Source organism: Aquarana catesbeiana, linkage group LG03 (genome assembly GCF_042186555.1).
Source record: "Aquarana catesbeiana isolate 2022-GZ linkage group LG03, ASM4218655v1, whole genome shotgun sequence".
Classification (NCBI taxonomy): Eukaryota; Metazoa; Chordata; class Amphibia; order Anura; family Ranidae; genus Aquarana; species Aquarana catesbeiana.
The window spans coordinates 392,969,075-392,992,501 of NC_133326.1; positions in this window are offsets into that span (position 1 = coordinate 392,969,075).

Genomic DNA, 23,427 nt, shown 5'->3' on the forward strand with positions numbered 1-23,427 from the left:
CTTCAAATTTTGCACAACTGTAGATGAAATAGATGCTGTATCAAGTCTCCAAACATTTCCTTATATATAAATGTCTCTTAACAATCCACAAGTCATCTGGCTTTAGTTTTAGATCCTTCCAAACTGTTAGGATCTGGAATTGGGGAGAAAACACATATATGAGTTTTTCAAAAACCTTAAAAGATCAGCAACATTCTCTGTGAGATCCAAATGGAGGACTTCAGCTGCTGAGATAAAATATAAGCAAGCGAGTAACACACTCCCAAACAAAATCCCCCTAGGGGCTTGATAAAATATAAGAAAACATTCTGGCAAAAGCTTTCTAGTTTCTTACTTTACTTTTTCTGCTACATTGTAGACAGTAAGGAGTGTAAAAATAAAACCTCAAAACTTCTAGTAAGGACTCTCCTATAAAAATGATTTCCTCTGTTACTCTCTGTACAGTCTGGCACTCTGTACTTACAAACTACTTCTAATAACACTTTTTACTGTGGCCTTTGCAGTAGCATTTGCCACTGGACGTCCAGAAAACATGTCCATACAGACAAAATGCATACTCGTAAGATCCTGACTTGGGCATCTGGATATATCTTTTTGTAATCTCTGGAAGAGATGTTCAGCTTTTGGTAACATCTTTGGTAACAGGTAAAACAAGAAGTGGTATGTTATAAAAAAACAACTGTGGAGAACCCTGGCTCTATCCCATGCTCATTTACTAAGGCAGCCATAACTGCTTGTGACTGATGATACGGTCAATCTGTCAAACTGGAGGGAAAAGAGTGACTGGCAGACATAAAAGATCACATTTTTCCAAAGTCCTGTTTCATAAGAAGTTCCCCCCGTGGACCACTTGTTCTTCTCGTTCTGGGGTTCAATTAGTTACGTTGAATTATTAATCCCAGCTATACTGGGCCAGAACTAGGGTGGAAACTGTGAGTTGCACAGACCCAGCAAGTGTCCTGGGCTGTAATGCAGCATCCTTAGTCGCCTGGTCTGCTTCCGTGTGTGAATTTTAATGTTAGTATGGCTACCTTAGTAAGAACCTGGAAGGCTGAAAACAGCCAATCAAATTAACTTAGCATGCTTGATTGGTTTACCTGCTGGAGTAAAAACAAACTTCAGGCCCTTTAAATGGAACCAAAAGTTCTCTATATCTCGACTATCTATATAAATATATACTCTTTTTTATAGATCACAGGCTTGCTAAAACATGAAGCTCTGCTTCTTGAGCTGGGGAAAAAGGATCTAGTTACTCTGAATACACAGCATCCTTCTGGGTAATGAACTGCATACTCAGTATGGGTATTGCCTTCCTTGGTATAAAACTGGGATCAAAAAAATTAAATATCTGGGTCTTCAGGGAGTGCGTCCTGCACTGGGCTTACAGCAGCTGATTCCTACGCCAACAATTTAACGCATGTGGCTTCCTTTGTCTCCAGCCTCCTCCAATAGAGGCAATAAGGTGGCTTAATTCAAATGTATGCATTTTTCATTATTAGATTTGTACATAAACAAATAAAACAAATTCATATTTTGAACCTTTCATTAGACAAACATTTAGCTAGCTGTATATTTGCTGCGCAGAAAGTGGGACCATTAAAAATTCAATATTTGACCAAAATAATGTCTGTAACTTTGTCTAATAGCACCTTTTGCATAAAGCTACAGCTCTGATATATTGGGGTGAACCCTTCATTACTGGGTCCAGCTTGCATAAATATATTACAATGACTTGTTTTCTATCATACTGTTTGTGTCAGAACTTCAGGTTCATGTTTCAAAAAAACTACTTTTTCCTGGCAATTTTTATAATTTCTGATTGCTTTCTCTGTTGTTAGTATTAGCTAGATAACACAAGTCCTTATTTTCCATCTGACATTATTTTCCTGATGTCATAACATAATAAATGATAACAATACACTGCGATCATACAGAGATGTCCAATTAATCCAAAGCATTCTTCTGCTTATACCACTGCACTTCCAAGGAAAGGGGGCACATCATTTCATGATCCACACATTCTGCCTTGAATTTCAAAAAATAAATAAAAACAAAAGGACCAACAATCTGTATATGACAGAACAGAAAGCTCTCAGCCAGATCAAAAACTATAAAACAACTGACTGCAGGTGGCATCTATCCTAACAGGGTGTGTGGACTTGATGTGATGGGTCTGTTATATTTAAATTTTATTTATTATTACTCTGAGATCATGGACAGCACATCACGTTATTATCAGACCATTAGATTTCATTTTCATAGAAAAACTTCTTAGGTATCCCATCCATCTTGGCTTTGTTAAATATTATGGCATCTGTATTCCAATTAACAACCACACCTTAATCTTTTTTTCTCTCAATAAGGGTTTATTTTATAAATGTAAAATTACAAAATTGTTATCTTAATCTAAACTAATCCCATTTTACAAATTTACAAATATTTATTAATAATATTGTTAAACTCATATCAGAAATTAATACTCAAGTGATAATCTCAATATCATATCCTAATTCTAATATAGATCCACAGATACATTTCCTTTAATCAGTACATGTTACTTAATCTCTCTTTTTTAAATGCACTATCAAAGGATCTTCAATTTGTGTAACACACGGTTAAATGTTACCTTCATTTTACCATGTTTGGAAAACAGATTAAAAAATAACTGTGATCACATTGTTTATCATTAAATTAATTAACCCGGCACATTTTGTTATAAATATTTTGTCTAAAAAATAGAAATTGGCATGGTGTCCCAGCTTATCACTGATCTCTCATCTCAGCTACATTCTTTCATGAGAGCGCAAAGGAGGGGGTCACATCTGCATACATGACACACACAAGAGATAGAACTAAAGGTTTCAGCATTCAAACACACACACGAATATCTCTCTAAAATCGCTTACATTCTTCCCATTTGTACACAATACATGCATATCATTCTCTCACTTTCTTTGAACTCTCTTTAATGTTTCCCTGCTTTAATTTCTGCCTTCCTTATTTTGTTCTTATATCCTTTGCATCCCATGTATTGTAATCCCATACTTCACATACTCTAGCTTCTATGATCAGACGGGCAGCCATAGTGCTCAACCCATCTTCCCTCTCTGACAACATATATAAAGTATTCTGTTTTACCTCTCATTCCTCTGTTTCAACTTTACTAGTTGTAGTGCCTGACCCCAAATTCATCCCACAACTTAACATCAAAATGTCCCTTTCTGTCTAGTGTTAATTGTCACCCTTGATCCATCCTGCTCACATAGATAGCTGTTACTCTAGATGTTTACTCTGCATGATACTTAGTCCCTGTGGACTTTGGTGGTAACCCAGTTATCCATTGTGGATCCCTGTCCACTTTAACTATTAATCTAGGGGCTCAGTATAGGCGGAACCGCACCTTTGTTTCATATATTTTATAGTGCTCCTCCTCCTTGCGCTGGGCATTTTTGGGAGTCTCTTACCCTTCATTCCCTTACCTAATTTAATGCCCATAATGACTTGCCAGTCTTCTCTCTTCTCTACTTGTGCCTATACCATCTTGCCTCTAAACTACTTTATCTAGCAGATGTGTACTACATATACATGTGAACAGAACTATTATTTCCCTTTCTTATATATAACACTCCGATGGACAGTAGACAGTGACAACATAATATATAACCACAGATCAATACAGTTTGATTAAGGGGGGTAAAATAGGTACCCTTTGTCCTGAAAATGCCATACCGATCAAGGAAGCCTGATAACTCAAATGTAAGCATAATGCTTACCTCAGCCAGCTGATTATCAGAAATTCCCGAATCGTCTCAAGCTCCTCGTTTTGGATTCTTAGGGTCACGTGTAGATCCACTCCTAGGCAAAGCTCGCCATATGACATGGAATTTTATAGATAGGCAACTCCTATCCTTATATTGATTAGTGGTTCCAAATTAATAATAACTACTGCAGTAGGGAACAGACACAAAAAATACACTCCGCATCTTTCCAAATAACTGTTCTGCTTTATTATGATGCGATTGAAGGTTTTTATACACATGATTACGTAGGTATCACATTAATATTACAATTGTACGTTTATGGTAACTAGGGGTGTAACATAGGCAGACTAATTCTAATCAGGATTCTAAAGAATGCAAACATGTAATGAAAATATTATTAGTGCTGTGTGCACAGTGAGGGCAGTGTGCAATACTGTACATACAAAATAGAATACAATTATTTACAGAACTTACACATTTGCTTTACACCAGCTAATGCCATTCCCATTTAAAGTTTTTAGGTTAGGCTTCAAAAGTACACATAAGCCATAACTTAAAGAGGAACTAAACTCTTTCAATCAACATTAACTCTTTTTCATCCTTATGCTGCTAGCATTAATAAAAAGTTAGGAATGTACTTACTTGTCATAAACTTTCTTCAGTTTCTTCCTGGTTTCTGGCCTATGTCAAAATTATGTCATACATACCAGGAGTCTTTATGGGCATTTTGTTTTCTTTGATCTGGAGGAAGGGAGGCTTTTTCAGTGCTAAGCATGCCCTCCTGCTTGTATGTCTGAGCTAAGGGCAGATGGATTTCATTAAGTAAATAATACCTATTTCTCAAAAATAAATAAATAAATGGAGACATGGATGGATGGCTAAGTTTACTTTGGATATTGAAAATGAATTAAATACAGTTTTCAATTTGTGGTGCTCAGATTCAGTTAGGTTCTGCTTTAAAGTGGTTGTAAACCCATAAAAAAAACACCTGCAGGACAAACGCATAATGAGCTAGTATGCATTGCATACTAGCTCATTATGAAATACTTACTGCTGTAACCGGCGACATGTCTGTAAATTATTTCCGAGCCGGAGCCGCGATGACGTCACTCACGTGCATGTGACCGGGAGCCGCCAGTCACTGCACGGGCCATTTAGAAACGACATTATCCTCCCCTGTGTTCAGTGCGCATGCACCAATGATGATGGCACAAGTGTATATGGTAAATATCTCCTAAACCATGTAGGTTTAGGAGATATTTCCAGTACCTACAGGTAAGCCTTATTATATGCTTACCTGTGGGTACAAGTGGTGTAACAGGGTTTACAACAACTTTAATGACATGTAGTTTGTTAAAGCACAATGTATCATAATTGATAGCCATTTCTTAAGTGTAAGTTATTGCCAAAACTTTTGGCTGGGATAGGTTCAAACTCATCAGGTTGTTTCTGCCTGTGTACCTTTGTTTCTGCCTGGTTGAAGTGTAGAGGAGAACCACACACAGCTTTCAATCTAGTGCCAGCAAACAGGTCCTCCCACCGACCTTATATATATAAGAATAAAGTTCCAAAGGTTGCTGCACTTAAAAATGTGTTGCTTTATTCAATCAAATCTTTGGAAAAAGATTACAAAGCAAGTAGAGTCATTCCAGACAAAATCGTTACAATCATCTGTTCAGACAAAGATTACGTTTTGTTCATGCCCTTCCTTAGATCAGTCAGAACACATCTGAACATCACAAGCATCATCACACATGGAATCAATGGTTAATGGTTAATCATTCTCAGTTTCTATCCAATCAATGTTACTGAATACTAATCTTATACCATAGACACAAAAAATAGCTAAAATAGCTATAAACTAATCTTATACCATAGACACAAAAAATAGCTAATCGCACGGCCGATAATCCAATATATCTCATTGTCATCCTGCGATTCATCCTATTTTCAGACCTGAAAGACATATATATGTATAAAAAGATATATATCTTCAATAAATAGATGTAAAAATTTGTTCAGTCACAACACAGAACCAATAACCTATTAAATAAACAAATAAATATCTAAATCCATGTTTAAACTGTGTTTCTGCCTGTGTACCCAGAGACAGAACAAGAAGTTATAGGAAACCTTCCGTAAGAACGGGAATTCTTCCCTTGGACTGTTGACACCGGAAAAAAGTGTCTCCACCGAATCATTTACTCTAAGTTCTTGTTCTGTTGACAACTCTGATATTTTGGATTGCCTCTCACTTTAAGGCTGATATACTAAAGATGCTGAGGATCATCACACAATAAATTGTGTGAAAATTAATTTCAATTATCCATTCACAGGAAAGCAAATTCCTGTACCTTTTGAATACCTAATCATGTACCCAATCATGTGCAGATAAAATAAGTAAACAGCTGAGAGAGAATCAACTGTTCACTGATCTCCATCAACCCTAGCTGCCGACAGTCACTGTGGGCAATGGAAGTTATTGGACAGTTGTACAGTAAATCATTTTGATCAAAAAGCCAATAGTCAGCTATAGTAACCAGGAACATGAGTAATATCTCCTGCTGCTAAAAAGCCCACTGCTTACCACTGCTTGCTACGTCAGGTCCAATCACTTCCCTAACACTTATTGACATCTCTCTAGTCCCTACCACTAAATTAAACAAAGGGGAGGGGTCACCGGGTGACATCATTGGCCAAATATTGATATGTCCATGACGTCATCAACCAAATATAGACATGCCCATATCTGGCTAATGATATCAGTTGGATGATCCTGCCCCTTCTTTTTACTTTAATGGTGAGGAACAAGCATTGTAATTTGGTAAGAAGGAAGTGACAGGATCCGATGTGTATCTCCGGGTCCCTGTACTAAGGTAAACAAAGAGGCTTGGGTTACTTGGTGACCCTGCCCCTTTGTTTATCCACATGACCTGTAGATGCATGTCCAATCCCATCACTTTCCTCGACCTGCATTTTGAAGCCTCTGGCTTTTTGAAATCTGCTTTGTTTTATGCATGTCAGCTGGAGGTTTCTCTTGGAGGAGCTGCAGTTGTGGTGTAGAATGCTGATCTAACTCTGTCTGTTCCAGAAGCTTTACCTTTGGATATCCAGGATCTTTCTCCATTTTACTATTCTATATAAACAATTTTCCAGTTTCTCATTTTTTATACTGCCCACATATGAGTGATGTTTAATAATACTAGATGCCAAGCTACGTTTTGCACCATCTAGTGCTCTTTCTTTGTAGTCTAGATTTTTTTGTGAATTTCCTACTTCTGAGATAAATACAGCATGCGTTTTTGTAATGCAAACATTTACAGTATGTGGTATTTATTTCTTAGTGAATTTACCCCTTTGTGGTAAAGGGTTAGTTCACCTTTTTAGAAACTATGAAAACAAGAATTAATACCCTACACCCTTTCCATGTCCCCCTTGTCGGTTCCCACTGTATTTACCTCCATGGGTGATGTGCTGTCAATGCCCACCCAGCTGGTGTATCAATATGGGTATTTGAATTACCAGCTCCTTTCCCTCTTCTTTTTGCAACTTTTCCAGATCAGATCAATGCAATGCTCGGTGCCCATGCTGACCAGTCAGTATCTCTCAGTGTGGGCCCTGACAGCTCATTGTTCACAAAGATAAGTACAGTGGGGACTGAGGGAGTGGGGAGAGCATACAATGTTAATTCACCTTTTAATCATTTCTGAAAAAGTGAACTTACACTTCAACCACTTTGCGCCCACACTATACCTGAAAGATGGGCTAAAGCGTGGGCTTAAAATGTCTGGAGTGCATACATGGACGTCCTTTTATCCCCCAGGGGGTGCATGCGTGGCACACTCTGTGATCGCTGAGTCCTTGAGACTCGGCTGATCACAGAGCAGGGTAAAGGGCTAATTACAGCAGACCCTTTACCACATGATCAGCTGTCAGCCAAAGACAGCTAATCAGGGCAGTAAACAGAAGACGAATTCCATCTTTTTTTTTCACGCTGTCAGTGTGAAGAAAAGAAGAAATTCATTAACAGGCTTCTGTTATAGGAACATCAATTACCTTAGTGAGCACCAGTGCTGCTAATCAGTGCCCTCCAGTGCCGCTAATCAGTTCCCACCAGTGCCACCTATTAGTGCCCACCAGTGCCACCTATCAGTGCCCAGTGCTGCCAATCAGTGCCCATCAGTGCCTCATCTGCAGTGCCTCCTGTTCAGTGCCCACCAGTGCTGCTTCTCAGTGGCCATCAGTCTCACCTATCAGTGCCCATCAGTGCCGCCTATCAGGGCCACCTCTCTCTGCCACCTATCAGTGCCCATCAGTACCCATTAGTGCCACCTATTAGTGCCCATTAGGGATGGGCTGTCTGTTTGGGTCAAACATGAGTTCGACTTGAACATTGGCTGTTCACCCGTTCGCCAAATAGCGAACAATTTGGGGTGTTCGCGTCAAATTCGAAAGATGCAGAACACCCTTTAAGAGGCTATGGGAGAAATCAAAAGTGATAATTTTAAAGGTTAATATGCAAGCTATTGTCATAAAAAGTGTTTGGGGACCTGGGTCCTGCCCCAGGGGACATGTATCAAAAAAAGTTTTAAGTTCAGGAGCAGTGATTTTAATAATGCTTAAAGTGAAACAATAAAAGTGAAATATTCCTTTAAATTTCGTACCTGGGGGGTGTCTATAGTATGCCTGTAAAGTGGCGCATGTTTTCCGTGTTTACCACAGTCTGAGAGCAAAATGGCATTTCTAATAAAAAAAGAAAGTCATTTAAAAGTACTATCGGTAGCTACCAGACCCTTATCTGAGGACGTAACCTGGCAGGCCACAGGAAAAGAAGGGTGGCCGAGAGAGTGCCCCCCCCTTCTGAACCGTACCAGGCCACATGCCCTCAACATGGGGAGGATGTCCCCATGTTGATGGGGACAAGGGCCTCATCCCGACAACCCTTGCCCGGTGGTTGTCGGGGTCTGCGGGCGGGGGGGCTTATCGGAGCCCTCTTTAACAAGGGGACCCCCAGATCCCACCGCCCCTGTGTGAAATGGTAATTGGGTACAAATGTGTACCATTTCACAAAAAAAGTGTCAAAAATGTTAAAAAAGATAAGAGACAGTTTTTGACAATTCCTTTATTAATGTCTTCTTCTTTCATCTTCTGGTCTTCATTCGGTTTTCTTCCTCCATCTTGTTCTTCCCCCACTTCTTCCTCTTCTTCCTCCGATCCTCTGCTTCTTCCTTTGGTCTTCTCATCCGCATTTTCCTCCGGCGTCTTCTTCCTCGCTTTGTTCTCCGGACGATGGGAGGTTCCCATAGTGTGACTTTCCCTGTGATGTCAGAGGGGGCGAGGTCAATTTTGTTTCTCTCTCTCTCTCTCTATATATATATATATATATATATATATATATATATATATATATATATATATATTTTCAATATATATATATATATATATATATATATATATATACTGTGTCCATATGTACTGAGTAGGGATGAGCCGAACACCCCCCTGTTCGGTTCGCACCAGAACATGCGAACAAGCAAAACATTTGTTCGAACACACGAACACCATTAAAGTCTATGGGACTCGAACATGAATAATCACAAGTGCTAATTTTAAAGGCTTATATGCAAGTTATTGTCATAAAAAGTGTTTGGGGACCTGGGTCCTGCCCCAGGGGACATGGATCACTGCAAAAAAAAGTTTTGAAAATGGCGTTTTTTCGGGAGCAGGGATTTTAATAATGCTTAAAATGAAACAATAAGAGTGAAATATTCCTTTAAATTTCATAGCTGGGGGGTGTCTATAGTATGCCTGTAAAGGGGCGCATGTTTCCCGTGTTTAGAACAGTCTGACAGCAAAATGACATTTCAAAGGAAAAAGTCATTTAAAACTACTCGCGGCTATTAATGAATTGTCGGTCCGACAATACACATAACAGTTCATTGATAAAAACAGCATGGGATTTCCCCACAGGGGAACCCCAAACCAAAATTAAAAAAAAACGGAGCTGGGGGTCCCCCTAAATTCCATACCAAGCCCTTCAGGTCTGGTATGGATATTAAGGGGAACCCCATGCCAAAATAAAAAAAATGGCATGGGGTCCCCCCAAAAATGCATACCAGACCCTTATCCGAGCACGCAACCTGGCAGGCCGCAGGAAAAGAGGGGGGAACGAGAGAGCGCCCCCCCTCCTGAACCGTACCAGGCCACATGCCCTCAACATTGGGAGGGTGCTTTGGGGTAGCCCCCCAAAACACCTTGTCCCCTTGTTGATGAGGACAAGAGCCACAACCCTTGGCCGGTGGTTGTGCGGGTCTGCGGGAGGGGGTCTTATCGGTATCTGGAAGCCCCCTTTAACAAGGGGACCCCCAGATCCTGCCCCCCCCCCCGTGGGAAATGGTTAGAGGGTACAAAAGTATCCCTATCATTTCACAAAAAAGTGTCAAAAATGTTAAAAATGACAAGAGACAGTTTTTTACAATTCCTTTATTTAAAGTCTTCTCCTTTTCCATCTTCTTTCTTCTATCTTCTTTCTGCTATCTAACCTGGTGACCCCGCCCCATCTGACATCACGGGGAATGCCACAGGGAAGTCCCCTTCGAGTCCCCATGCATCAGAGGGGGGCGGGGTCACCGGGTGGCCTCGCCCTCTGTTATTTAAGAAGTGTCAGAAGACGAGAAGCGTCACACAGCGTCCCATCATGGATGCGGAGCGGCCCGAGAACGAAGAAGGGAAGAAGACGCAGTGGAGGAAGATGCTGGACGAGAACACCAGAGCTAGAAGCAGAGGATCGGAGGAAGAACCAGAGGAAGAAGAAGATGGAGGAAGAAACCAAAGGAAGATAGAAGAAAGAAGATAGAAGAAAGAAGGTGGAAAAGAAGAAGACTTTAAATAAAGGAATTGTCAAAAACTGTCTCTTGTCATTTTTAACATTTTTGACACTTTTTTTGTGAAATGGTAGGGGTACTTTTGTACCCCCTTACCATTTCACACAGGGTGGGCCGGATCTGGGGGTCCCCTTGTTAAAGGGGGCTTGCAGATTCTGATAAGCCCCCCACCCACAAACCCCCACAGCCACTGGGAAAGGGTTGTGGGGATGAGGCCCTTGTCCCCATCAACATGGGGACAAGGTGCTTTGGGGTAACCCCAAAGCACCCTCCCAATGTTGAGAGCATGTGGCCTGGTATGGTTCAGGGGGGGCGCTCTCTCATCCCCCTCTTTTCCTGTGGCCTGCCAGGTTGTGTGCTTGGATAAGATTCTTGATTAGATTTTTGGGGGGACCCCACGCCATTTTTTTTTTAATTTTGGCGCGGGGTTCCCCTTAAAATCCATACCAGACCTGAAGGGTCTGGTATGGATTTTGAGGGGGACCCCCACACCATTTTTTTTTTAATTTTGGTGCGGGGTTCCCCTTAATATCCATACCAGACCTGAAGGGCTTGGTATGGTATTTAGGGGGACCCCCACGGCATTTTTTAAAAAATTTTGGTTCGGGGTTCCCCTATGGGGAAATCCCATGCCGTTTTTGTCAATTAACTTTTATGTGTACTGTCGGACCGACAATTCATTAATAACCGCGAGTAGCTTTAAATGACTTTTTTTCCTTTGAGATGTCATTTTGCTGTCAGACTGTTCTAAACACGGGAAACATGCGCCCCTTTACAGGCATACTATAGACACCCCCCAGGTACAAAATTTAAAGGAATATTACACTTTTATTGTTTCACTTTAAGCATTATTAAAATCACTGCTCCAGAAAAAATGGCCGTTTTTAAAACTTTTTTTTGCATTGATCCATGTCCCCTGGGGCAGGACCCAGGTCCCCAAACACTTTTTATGACAATACCATGCATATATACCTTTAAATTTAGCACTTTTGATTTCTCCCATAGACTTTCAAAGGGTGTTACGCGGCTTTCGAATTTGCCTCAAACACCCCAAAATGTTTGCCGTTCGGCGAACTGACGAACAGCCGATGTTCGAGTCGAACATGAGTTTGACTCGAACTCAAAGCTCATCCCTAGTACTGAGTCCTGGCAGTCCGTGTCCCCTTTTCCCCTTTTTTGGTCCATCTTATCCCATCCGGATACATTCTGGCATGGTGTGGCACCTTATTCTGCATCCTGTTTGATGTTCCCCTGAGCACCTTTTGGACACAGGGTTCAGCTGTGCCCTGCTCTTTCCAGCTTTGGTGTTTCCCTATGCCGGAATGGATGCACGCAAGCACTGGGAATGATGTGACAGGGGTGACATCATGTCCCATCCCGAATCACTTCTAGCTCAGAGCCGCATGGTGTTGTGGGCCAATCAAGTGAGGCTCTTTGGGATTGGCTTTGATGCCTTGCCACCTGGGAGGGTGGCCTCTGGGGTGGGTGGGACCTTTGAGCCTCCGTGATATAGTGGCTTAGAATCATCTGAAACACATGGGTACATGGCGTTTTGCTGTTGGATTGCACACTTAGGTAAGGGGACCCTACGGCAATGATTTCCTTTCCTTAATTTTTTTGTTTTCATCTGAGTTTAGTTTTGTTTTGATTGTCTATGGTACCCTTTCTCAGGCAGCTTCTGGACCTTATAATAACAAGAGGTCCCCCTAACAGTGGCTTTTTTGTTTCTTTTGGAGGTAATTTTTATTAATATGATAATGTATATCTTTCAGATATGTTTCCTTTCCTCACCCCCCCCCCCATCCCCGCCTTGTGTCATACTGAATGCATGTTCTTTCTAAGGGTCACTCTTCTCCCATGGCCCACCCATGTCCTCTATGGTTGGTAAAATCCAGTTGGGGACCTGGAGCCTGGAGATTTTGCAGCGATCTGGGTGGGATGAAATCTTCAATCCTGAGACCAGGATTTAGGGCTAGCCAGCACACTGATTGTTCAGGTGTATGTGGGTCTGATAGTAGAGTCAGGACCAGGGTTCTGGACTCCACCCTCCCAAGGAGTCCTGGTATGCAAGGGAAAAGCATGCATATCTGCACATGATAGTCTGAAGGAGTAGACAGAGGGCCCAAGCCTGTGGGCTGTAGCAGCAAGGGAGTGGTAAAAGAGTGTCAGTAGAGGTACAGAGTGTGTACCAAACAGGGACACTGTTACTAGGTCAAGTGGACCAAGGCCAAAGCCTGATCAGCAGTGCTGACCAGAGAGACAGGTGACTCTGTAGTTTCCATTTGTTATTACATTATTGCTTTGAATTTGATTCCCCTGCATGTGCAATCCTGGATGGACATTTCTTTTGTTTAATAAAAGTGGGCCAACAAGCCCTTAAATGGCATATCTGGCGTGTCTCAGCTCACTGGTAAGCTCTACACTGAAGCTAAAGAACCCCAATATTACTGTATACTGTATATATTCTTATATTAAGATGATGGATTTTCGTTCATTCCTCATTTTCTATTCATTTTCATTTTCTATTGGTTTTCGATTCATGCACCATGTTAAGCTGATACCCTTTGTGCTTACACAATCTTATTGCTGTCATTGTTTATTATGATTTGAAAACAATGTAATGTTTTGTTTGTCCTTAGTTTTAAATTGTACATTTGTCATATGTGGTTAAAAAAGAGGTCTGAAAAAGCAGGGTGTCTCTCGAAATATGTAGACCCTGACCCTACTCCCACCTATACTGTCAACATTTTATGTAGAATAAAAGAGACAAGTTAACACCGCTCTAGGCAATTAACCTATAGTGATACCCATCCTGCTGATGAAGAACAGGTGCTGGCTCTGCATGTGATGAAGGATTGAAGAAAAAGCTGGACGGCCGCACTCCATTATAACCTCTTTATTGAAGACGGTAAAATCCATATGGTTACAAAGACATCAGAGGCACAGGGACAAAGAAACTAATGCTTTTCACACCACTGTGGGGTGCTTAGTCATAGCTACCTACCTGGTAGCTATTTTCCAGCTTTTTCTACTATCCTTCATTCTAAGTAGCATGTTCTGGAGATATGGTGTTGGTATCGTTCACTGACCTTGTACATATATTTGTAATAAATATGATTTTATATTTTTGTACACAATAACGATTGGGTGGAGCTTAGGGACGAGCAACGCATCAGAGAGGATGGAGGAGCTGTGGTCGTCTCAGTGGTAGGAAGCTCTGGTCGCTTTCCTTACTCGTTTTTAACCTATTGCCAAAGTGTGAGCTTTTACTTGTTAGTTGGTGCTGAATAAATTCATCTCTATTTTGGAATGTCCACGCAATGAGTTCATCTTTTCTCATTCACATGTATATTCAATATCTCGCTGCAAATGTGGAGTGTGTCTTTTGGCTTAACCACCTTGGCTACCAGTTTCCATTGCAATTCTGAGTTCATCATTGGAGTTAATGAGAAGTTATTTTCCGTGGTTACCATCCAGTAATGCTATGCTGTACAACCCACTTGCTGACGGTAAGGGTCAGTGTGTTTGGGTGATGGTGATGGACTTCTTCTCCCTCTATGTTCACAGAAATCTACTATGAACTGATTTTGACTGCTTCAAAAAAAAAAAAAAACTTTTTTTCCCTTATGGACTTTTTAATTATGGTCTTTCTATAGCGCTACATTTATATCCCACAATAACAATTGATGACATTTTAACTTGTTTGCATTTAATATTGGAGATACTGTATAAAAAAAGGCCAGGTTCTCCTTTTTTTGTGATTGATCAGTTTGCAATTACATCATTTAATAGAGGAATCTATAGGTTGACAAGATAATAAAGCTCAGGTAGTGCAGACAAATGAGATTAATACACATGGTCATTTTACATAACGTCTCTCTGAATGGTTGAAACTAGTACCTAAGCTGGACCAGAATAGAGGCCTTTAGTAGTCCCGGAAATCTGGACTCCTCCAACTGTTATTCTTTGAAAGAGCATATCTGACATATCTTGGTCATTTATTGCTCCATAATAAGTTGCTTGGTTATTATATTAAAAATGGTCTTATGAAGTACTATTTTGTTATATGCTGCTAATCTTTCATGCTATGAAAGCTCTTTTTAAGACAGATGGCTAGGCCTCATTCATACTCCATGTAGTGGGAACAAGCATTCCCAATCCCCCATTTTGCTTGTTTCCACTTCATTTGAATAGGCTGCCCTATGCATGAAAAACACACCAAAGAATCTCCTGCACCTTTTTAGGTGTGGAGCACCGTATGTTTTTTCAGAGTTTGTTTTGCCATGGTTTTCATGCATTTTGTTGAGCATCAAAATAGCACCGCATTTGGGGTGCCATTAAGAAATAATGGAATAGTAAGTGCACCATGTGTTTTGCTACATTTCCGAAAACACTGGCAGAAATGTGTTAAACTGCCCGCATTTTCAAAATGACCAAGTGTGAGTGGGGCCTTAAGATCAGGAGAGCAGAGGTTTGTAAGTTTATTATCTAAATATTTAACATTAAGCCCTGTATACACCGTCCGAATGTCGGGAGACAACGGCTGGTTAAAAAAAAATGGCTGATGTTCGGTCCATGTGTATGTCAGTCTGTCCAACAGAAGCCGAACATATGGCCGGCTTCTATCAGATGTGCATGTTAGAAAACTAGCAGCCGACCGACTCCCGATCAGAGTGCTCTGGCAGGGAGGCCATCCAGCTCAGCGGGGGAGATCGCTGGACTAACCTTGCATGGAGCTGTCAGTTTAGGGAAAACACCAAGAATAATGGAATTATTTTTGTAAGTGTGTATGCACCTCTGTGGGTACACCAATATTTAAGATCTGCAATATAGATTTGTTAATTTTATAATAGGATAACCTATATTGGGAAGGAGTCACTTCAGCAGATGTAATCTGAAAAAAGGTCTAGTGTATGATTATAAATATATAAACCTGTCAATAAATGAATAAATGTAACATGGAAGGTAACCCTATGTTATACTCGGAATTTCAAGAGTGGTTTAAATATTAAAGCAAAATGACTTCCCTATAGTAAAGATGAGAAGTACCTTAAGAAATCGGAATCCCTCACTAAACATCTAAAGAAGGAGGAATATGAACTAAAAAGTAAAAAATACTATCGGGATTTGAGTGATTATACATCTCAGATTTTCTTTAAATGGCAAGCAGAAGAGATAGATGTTCAGTCCTCTAAATCTATATTTAAACAGAATGGGGTCACTCCTAAACCACAAGATATAGGATTTATCCCCGATAGGGACCAGGAAGTTGCATATTTTTGGAAGCCTTCAAATGAGGGACAAGAGAATTATTAGTCGAATATATGGAAACCAGGGGGATATTCAGCCCCCTCCCCCCTAATGGAGGGGGATTGCTTAGGAACAATTATAGACATCCACCTAGACCAGGACCTAATAGAAGTAGGGGGGACGTTTCCTTTATAACAATTACTAATGACCAACCCCCATATGGTTATAACACACCTCGGGGAGATTATGGATATGAGTCCCCCCATGGAAACTACAGAGTCCCTGTCTATAATAGATATAACCCATTGAGTATGTCAGAAAGGGAAGGGAATCAATATTCACCCTATTAGTGATGGGCAAACAGTTCTGCCCGAGCATGAGTTTGGGCTGAACATTGGTTTTTGACCTCTTCAAAGAACACCCAAATTATCGGGCGTTCAACTGTTTGTTTGGCCCACCGAACGACCACAATGCTCTGCACCGCCGTATAGTCCATTGGAAGTCCTGATTGACTGAAGTAAGCTTTGCCCAATCAGGGCACAAAGCACTGCCAGAGCCATGATTGAATGCTGTGATGATGACTCTATGCAATCATGGCTCATTGCTCTTTTTTTTGTAAATTGTATATTTATTACGTTTTTCAAAATTTATAGATATATGAGATAAGGTGGGTCTGGTGGGGACCTTGGGCACATAAAAGTTCAAATGGAGTAGGTTTATCTAAGGTCAGGGATTGTGATTTTGAGAAGAAATAATGTTTGAATTGGAGATAAGAGTAGAAAAGTTGTTTAAGAATCCGGTGTGTTTATTGAATTTCTGCAAAGGATAGAAGTTTACGAATTAGCGGGTGCACTATATTTTGAAGCCGGAAAATTGCTGTTCAAAGTCATGAAAGAGTGGAGGGAAATTAGCCTGGTAAAGGGTGGGGTATGAGGAGGTTAAATTTATCCCCAGATATTTAAAAGTTTGGAAGCACCCATGGTAGGAGTAGTTCTGTAGTGTGGCAAGGACAGAGGAGTGAATGTGAAGGGGCAAGGCTTCCATTTTGCTTGTATTGGTTTTATATCCAGAAATTGAGCCAAATTGTTTTAACAGGTCATGGAGGTTCGGGAGGGAGGTATAGGGGTTGGTTAGTGTCAGAAGGATGTCATCTGCCAACAAGGAAAGTTTATATTCCCTCTGTCGCAATGAGACCCCATGACCTGGATGTCAGGATGACTGCAAATGGCTTCGACTAGGGGTTCCAAACATAGAATAAAGAGCAAGGGAGATAAAGAGCATCCTTGTCTAATACCATTACTCAAGGGCAATTATGGTGACAGAAAGGAGAACAACTGAACTTGGGAGGATGGTTGGGAGTACAAGGCATGCAGTGCAGCCATAAAAGGGCTGTTAAATCCATATTTGAATAGGGAGGTAAACATAAAAGGCTAGCTGAGCCTGAGCCGATCAAAGACTTTTTGAGCGTCAAGGCTTAAAATAAGGGCTGGATGGGTTGTTTTATTAAGCAGGTCAATGAGATCAATTGTGCGTCTATTATTGTTGCATGTCTAGCAGGTACAAAGCCTACTTGATCTTTGTGTATGAGTCTAGGGATTACGTGGGAAAGTCTATTAGCCAAAATTTTTGTGAAGATCTTGTAACAGGAATTAAGCAAAGCTATTGGTCTATATTTGTCAGGCAGGGAGGGATCTTTTCTAGGTTTCTGGATCACGGAGATTTGGGCATGAAGAAATTGGGGGTGAGGGATAATCCCTTTTAACAATTAGGTGAATAGCGATACCAAATGTGGGCTTAACATTGGGAGGAAATTTTTATAATAAGAATAAGGTAGACCATCTGGGCCAGGAAATTTGCGAGTTGGGAGGTTTTTTACAACCTCCGCTAATTCTTCAAGAGTGACCACAGCATTTAAGGATGAAAGATGGGCAGAGGAGAGTTTAGGTAAATGTAAAGATTCAAAAAATGAATCATATTTGGCTTGTGTGAATTGATAGTTGGGATCTGTTTTTAGACAACTATATAGATCATGGTAAAATTCTCCAAATACTTTGGACACGGTAAAAGGGCAGTAAGTGGGGGAAGCATTAGTTTGAATTAGAAAATCTGGGGGACAAATGAAAGTGGCGAGGTTCCAGTTTATTTACCAGCATTCTGTGGGGTTAATTAGAGTACTTGGACTACAGGAGAGTTTTATCAATTTTCTTCATAGCTAAGGATCTGAGCTGGTGTAGAAAGAAAATCATGGTTCGGAGCCAAGTCACTGTGGGGGAAGACAACAAGAGATTCTCAGCTTTGCGGAGTTCAGACAGAATAAAAGAATGCTGGAACGCTGTGTCTCTCTTCAAGTGGGAGCCAGCAGAAATACATTGGCCCCGGAAGAAAGCTTTATGTGCTTCCCACAAGGTGGAGGCCTCTGAAACCGTATTCTCATTGAATTGAAAGAACTCAGACAGACTTCTGGATAAGTGATCTCTAGTCTCCGGAATACGAAGCAGAAATTTGTTGAGTTGCCAGTGGCATGTTCTGGGGGAGGTTGAAGATAGGGCGACGTCTAGGTGGACAGAGGAGTGGTCAGACTAAGTTATAGGGTTGATTTCTGAAGAAACCATAGACATCAAAAGGGGGTAGGATACAAAGAAATGGTCCAATCTAGAGTAAAGCTTATGGGGGGGGTAGAACATGTACTGTTTATGCGTGAGATGTTTAAGCCTCCAAATGTCTAAGAGACTGTGAGCTCTTACGAGTTTACGAAAGGAAGCCAAGAGGCGGTTCACTTTAGTAGCCATCATGGAGGGGAAAATGATACGTCTATCCTTGCCCCGGTGACATGGTCATAATAAAATCCCCTCCTATGACCATAAAAGGTTGAGAGAATTTCTCCAGTTTTTCAAACATGGTAGAAAGGAACTGAATTTGGCCATAGTTAGGAGCATAGACATTTACTAATGTAAGAGAATGGTTGACGTATGCACAATCCAACATAATAAATCTGCCATGAGGGTCTACATATGAAGTTTTGATTTGCAGGGGGCACGAATGCTTAATCAAGATCGCCACTCCTGCTTTCCCAGAAGGGTCAGAGGCCATAAAGGCAGTTGGGAAGCATTTGCTAGCAAATTTAAAGGACCCCCAGGGTGGAAATTAGTCTCTTGGATCATAATCACGTCAACCCTTGATGATTTAAACTCTTTCAATACTAGCCACCTTTTTTGAATAGAGTTTAAGCCTTTAACATTGCAAGTAAGGAATTTCAACGCCATATTAACTCAATCCATTTAAAAGGCAAATGATATATGGCATAGTATAAACTGAGTAGAAACTTCAATTGTGTATAGAACATGTAAAAGATATAAAACAACAAAAGTAAACTTAAGAAATAGTAGCATGATAACAAATGTGCATAAAGTCTATGTAATGTAGCAGCCACAGGTAAAAAAAAGACCTAAAAAAAAAAAAAGTACGTCCAAAAAAAAAGGGTAGGATACCTCCGGGAAGCCAGGGCCAAAGACCTGGGCTGGGAAGAGGAGCATGCGGACCTCCGAAAAGGGGAAGGAGGGTTGCCCATTGTCTTCTGCAATATGAGAACCTGGAATAAAGAAACATGTGGTTAAGCATATAAACAAGAATTCAATAGTTGCAACAAGTGGTGCACCCCATGGGCATGGGATGGAAAACCCCTAATCAGGGATTCTGCCCAGAGACAAATGTCAGGGGGCCAGGAAAAAAACAGGAATTATGAACCAGCAGATGCATTGGTGTTCATCGGGTTGGGTAACTGGACAAAGAACCCCTCTGAGGCATTAAAGTAGATTTGTGTTGCTTCTGACGAACTGGGGTCCAGATGCTACTTAGAGCCAAAGGTGGTTTGGGAGTAGCAGGGAGCAGTATACGATCCTCTTCAGGGAGGGTGGAAGGCCCAGAATGCGCAGAAAGGCATCACTTTTCCTGAAGGTCTCGCATGGAGTGTTGTACGCCATCACAAGAGGCAGAGAGGTGAAAGGGAAAACCCCAATGATATATGACTTTGTGGGAATGGAGGTGGAGTGTCACAGGTCGTAAGCTTCTATGTTTCACAAGAGTAATAGGGGAAATATCACTGAAGATCTGAATCCTGGCCCCCCTGGCCCCCCTTGCCCCCCTGGACAATAACATCCCTTAGGTTTGCCCCAGCCGGGGGTTTAGGAGCTAGTGATCTGTGAGCTCTGTCTAATCGCCAGTCAATATCAGAGATATTTGGAGCCACAATGTTGAATAGACTCAGAAGATAGGGATGGAGGTCATGGTCTCCCACTGTTTCTGGAATCCCTCTGATCTGCAGATTTTGTCGGTGCTTCCTATTCTCCAGATCTTCCTGTTGTGCTTGGAGCTGAGCAACTGTATGTTTTATAGCATCATTATCCTCTTCCAGGACATGGACATAATGTATTAGCTCATCAAACTTTGTTTCCAGGGTAAGAAGGAGTAGATATGGCGCTGTTCCAGATCTGGTAAATTCAGGTGTGTGCTGCTCCCTTGATTGGAAGGAATATATTAGGTGGGGAGAAAAATACTAGGTGGTTCCTATTCCTATGTGTGTTAGCTCAAGAACCCATATAAAGGTTAGTGTGAAGCCTGAGTATGTATGCGCTGTGTGACTAATACAATAAAGTGCAATGTGTATGGCCTCAGTTTATACCATAAATAAATTAATAAAATATGTTGCAAATTACTTAGTTATTATACATATATATCATCCGTAAAACCAATATAAAAAATATTAATGTGCTAAAGTGAATAAACAAGTGAACATCTAATTAATTGGTGCTATGGTGCAGATGAACGAGTCCATTTAAATTCTGGTGAACTTTTCAATGAATAAATCTTCAGTGCGTGTCTTATTCGTGCTCTTATAATGACTGCACTCACCAGATCCTTCACCCCCTCTTGGAGTCTCACACATCCACAGTATATGCCACTGTGTAGCACCATAAGATATCTCCGTCCTTAATGTAAACTCAATACCCCATCTCCAGCATCCCTATGATATGGCGCTTCACAGGATTCCTATTCCCTCTACTACTGCTCACACAGGGAATTTTTTTGTTTCCAGGGTGTCAGTGTGCTTTCCTAATTGAACAATCTCCCCTCTCAATTCCTTAGCAAGTTTCCCCACCTCTTGTGTGATATTGTGTGTGAGATTATGAAGCAGAGAGTGTAGTTTAGCATCTAGAACCTCTGCTGTCGGGGGAGGTGAGAGATCCCTGAGACTGGATGTGGGAAGTAGCAAAGAGGGTACTTGCCTCAGGCGCCTGATGATCGGGGGGGGGTCCGGCGGGTCATCCTGTGTACTTGAGGCTGGAGATGTGGGCCTGAGTAGGAAGCAATCCATGGTGTAGGAGGGCCGCAGCTCGGGAAATGCGGAGTAGTTGTGCCTCTGGTCTTGCCCATGTGATGCACAGCAGTTGCAGGAGTATGGAGAGGTGACTCCCATGGCTGTTGTTGCTGTATATCGGACGGTGGGAGTCCCAGAAGATCCGCGGGTAATGGAGCCGGAGTCTCACATGTCCGGCATGGTCAGAAGCCATGCATGCCGGCTCATTGATGTTAGTCACACCTCACACTAAAAGTATTCTTATAATAGCGGTCACTTGCAGTGTGATATTGGAGTGGAGAGAGAACAGTTCTCTGTTCAGTGCTACTAGAGAGTTAGTGTGCAATAGTGTGCTACTGTGATTTTATTGTCAGTGTAGAATATCAGTTTAGTGTGAATCTAGTGATAGTTCAGTCAGTGTAGTGGCCATTCATTTTTACATTAGTGCCAGTGTATTTTGTCAGGGCAGATTTACTGCAGTATCAGTGCATTACTGCACGTTCAACACAGTATATTTTAACAAATTACATTCCATTTAACGCAGTATATTTCAGTGCGTTACGTGCTGTTTAATGTAGTATATTTGTGCATTACTGCACGTTTAATGCAGTAAATTTATGTGTGTTACTGCATGTTTAACGCAGTATATTGAAGTGTGTTAGTGCAGTTTTACTGCAGTATATTGTGTCAGTGACGTGTGTCTGTGTAGTGAGTACTCAGGTTAAAGTGCACCAAACACCACTTTCCATTGAATACAGTGCATCCACATACACATTTCCATATCTTTATTACATTTTGTTAATAAACACCCCCCATCATGTCTGGGAGGCCAACAAGGAGAGGCAGATGTTCCCATGGCACTGCAAGTGGGTCAGCAGTGTATGTGTCACTGCTATGTGTCCACAGGCATAGGTGGACGTGGTCCATCCTCAGACAGGGCATCATTTCCTCTGTTTAGTGATGTTACCCATGCTATCCACCCACAACATGCAGAGGAGGTGGTGGACTGGCTTACTAAACCATCCTCATCCCCCTCATCCTCCATCACCCAAACAGAGACTAGTTGCAATCCTCTGCAGCTGCCAGAGTGTCTTATTCTGCCTCCTTGTCCACAGCTACTCCTGCCATAGCCCCAGCATCAGGCATGGAGGACTCAGCCAAGTTATTTGAACACAGCATCAGCCACTTGCTCCTTGACGATGCACAGCCATTACTTGATTCAGATGTTGGTTCTGAGGTTGAGGAAGGTAGGAACATGTGCCTACAGAGACGGGAGAACAAATTGGCAGTCATGTTTCTCCAGGTGCAGTGTATTGCTAAGTTGTCTCCAGTGATAATGAGGACAGAGGAGATGATGATGATGAAGTCACTGAGGTGACTTGGGTGCCGGATAGAGCAGAGGAGGAAAGTTAGAGTGAGGCACAACCCCAACGAGGCAGCCATCATGGAAAAGTAGAGAGCAGCCACCCTATTCCATCACATTGTGGAGCTGTTATCTCCTGGCCCACTTCCCACAGCTCAGCTGTATGGGCCTTTTTTTAGCACATGTGCAGCTGATCACGATGTTGCAGCTTGCAAACTTTGCCTCAAGCATGGCAAAAACACTAGCCATTTGGGTACCACATGCTTGACAAGGCATTTAACTTTCCACCACTCAGCCCTTTGGCAAGAGCACCTGAAAGCCACACAAAAGGGACACAATTCTGTTCCTCCTCCTTACTCACCTCAGTCAACCCCCGCTATACCTCATGACCTCTCAGCAGCCTCCACTGACAGGGATGACTGTATAGTGCAAGTCCTTGCAGCGCATCTGCCAGTAGCACACCACCAGCTGTAGACTATAGCCGGCAAATTTCTCTGCCCCATCTGCTGCAGTGAAAAAAAATTACAGTCACTGACACCCACATGCCCAGCGTCTAAATACAAGTTTGTCAAAGCTGCTGGCTTTACAACTTCTGCCTTTCCATCTGGTGGAATTTGCCCCTTCTGTGAATTTGCAGAATGTATTGTACCACAATGGCAGGTTCCCAGTTCACAGCACACTGGGTAACTCTACTTGCAACTCGGAAGGATGCATGACAGGGTTCAGTGCTGCAGCTTGTTGTGCCACCACGTCTCCATACAGCTGATGGCGATGATGTGAGATTTGTCAGCTCTACCCCCTCCTCCTCCATGCCCT